This window comes from Pyxicephalus adspersus, chromosome 2 (assembly GCF_032062135.1).
Source record: "Pyxicephalus adspersus chromosome 2, UCB_Pads_2.0, whole genome shotgun sequence".
NCBI classification, from domain to species: domain Eukaryota; kingdom Metazoa; phylum Chordata; class Amphibia; order Anura; family Pyxicephalidae; genus Pyxicephalus; species Pyxicephalus adspersus.
The window spans coordinates 71,935,175-71,937,682 of record NC_092859.1 but is presented as its reverse complement, the minus strand read 5'-3'; positions in this window follow the sequence as shown (position 1 = coordinate 71,937,682).

Below are 2,508 nucleotides of genomic sequence, written 5' to 3'. Positions count from 1 at the left end.
TATAACAAGACGTATCCGAACAAGAATCCCCATGGCGGGAATTCTAGATACAATTTATTGCAGATTTCACCATAATAAAATGGTGTTAGAAATTACATTTTCCTGTAAAGATTTTAGTGTTTGGGTTACATATATTTAAGTCACAGAGAGACAAAACCCATTTAGAGTGGGCTTACTCTTCTAGCTTGAAAAGTACAGGGTGTAGTTACATGTTCTAACATTAGATGTCACTGTTGTAAAATAATCTCCATTATTCTATATGAAAAGTTTGCCTGCCATCTAACTGTGATCTGTAACATGCTATAAAATAATTTCTGTAATTGCAATTGATGTGTTCTTTCAGCATGAACAATACTTGTCTACAGCCAAGTTTTCTGCAACAGTGCAAGACTGGGACAAATTTTCTGGAGTCTGGTTCAATTGCATAGCTGGTGTTTCCACTCTTGAAAACTCAATACCAAACAGCAAGAAGCATACCATGATCAATCATTCACTATGTTAACTTAATAGCTTCTTCGTAATTACTATCAAATCTTTCTCAGTTTGTTTTTTATAAAAGCGCAAGATTATACTCAACGGCTGCCTGCTTATTCTTCTGGGAAATATGTGAAATGCGCTACAAGCATAAAACATTTTTAAATCTTTTATCATTAATATGTATCAGTTTTATTTTGTATTTTTTTTATAATTGTGCTGCGGTCACAGTTGGACAACTTTATAAATATTTTATAAGATCACTGTTGCCATGTCCAATTGTGGTGTTTTCTGGGCTGGTTTAGAAGTGCTTTGTTACCTTTAAAACTGTCAGGCAGTAAATATTTGTAAAAACATGGTAACATGCAAAAAAGTCAAAGTATTACTGAGCAAATGTTTAAAGGTAAAACATTCAGACGGAAAAGGATATTTATTTTTAATCTGGACTTTTCCTTGCAAACAAATAGCAGGCAACATGAATGATGCACACCTCAAAAAGTGTTGGAAAAGCAAAAGGTTTTCATGGTCTTTTAAATTTAGAGTCCCCCCCCCAACTAATAAGAAAACTTGTTCAACCAGTCTATTGCAGTTTCCTGTGATGAGGTGGTAATGATGCTGCACTGTTCCAGAATTTGGAGCAAAATTGCTCCCATCCATATTGAAGTGGGATGGGAAATGTTGCAGAGGACATGGCTATCAGCATTGTCGCCCGGCCATACTTTGTCCTCTTCTCTGCTTGCTGGATTGACAGCACCGCCTGTGACTGAAACACTTCCATTGTGAGCTGCAGTGTCTGGCTGGAGAAGTCATTAAGACACAAAGAGAATTTGTCAGTGTGCATCACAAAGTAACTGGATCTGGGGACTGCTTAAACCAGTGCTGGCGAACTTTTTAGAGACCCAGTGCCCAAACTGCAACCCAAAACCCACTATCTATCGCAAAGTGCCAACACTGCAATTTAATCTGAATACTGAGGTTTTAGTTTGGAAAAATCAACTCCTACATTAACACCTTTTGTCTTAAAAGAAAAACACAATACCAGAGCTTTCAATTACACAAACAACTTTTTATTAAAAGGTTAAAGTTTGCATTTGGCATGCTTTTGAACGATTGTATGCATGCTGATAATTTGTCTTGCCTTGGCTCAAACCTTTTGTTTTAATTTGAGAGCAACACATGCACATGCAACACGTGTTAGTCTTTCTGGTGTCAGATTTTATATAATTCAAAGCTAAAAACAACTGCTCATAAGCATAAAATGATCCAAACAAAGTAAGGAAAGCATTCCTAAGTGCTTTCATTGACTTAAAATTATTTGGCAGAAAATTCCACACTGAACCCTGAACCCTGCACACCAACCTATTCAAGAACACCGAGCATTATACGGGCCATGTGATGTCAGGTAAACACAACCTGCTGCTATGCAATGACATTGTAACCTTTTGTGTAGTGGACGCCCAAAACAGATGTTAATAAGTCATTCATGCAATGTGCAGGAATCACTATAACAGAGCCAATCCATAACTTGACACCAGCAATGAGCACCAACCTAATAAGATTGATAACCTAAAAGAACATAAGAAGGGCCCGCTGAATCATGGCTTATCTAGTCCAGCTCCTGTATCTCACAGTGGCCCACATCTAAAATAAAGAGGTAGCACATAACCATCAGGGCTAGTAACCTGTGATGGACTTTTCCTCCAGAAATGTGTCCAGTCCCCTTTAAAGGCATCTAGGCTAGATGCCGTCACTACAGTGCACAATTACCGCCTTCATTTATTTCAGTAACTAAGAGAAAATTATCAACATATTCCTAGTGGGGTGCAGACAGCAATAACAATATTAACAATAATAATAATCATCAGTAGTCTCATATACTCCTTTAGTTTACAGTACCATCTATATGCTTATGACACTCAAATCTATCTGTCCACCCCTGACCTGTCTCCCTCAGTCCTGGACAAGGTTTCATGCTGCCTGTTAGCCATCTCATCATGGATGTCTGACGGATTCCTGAAACTCAACCTGGATAAA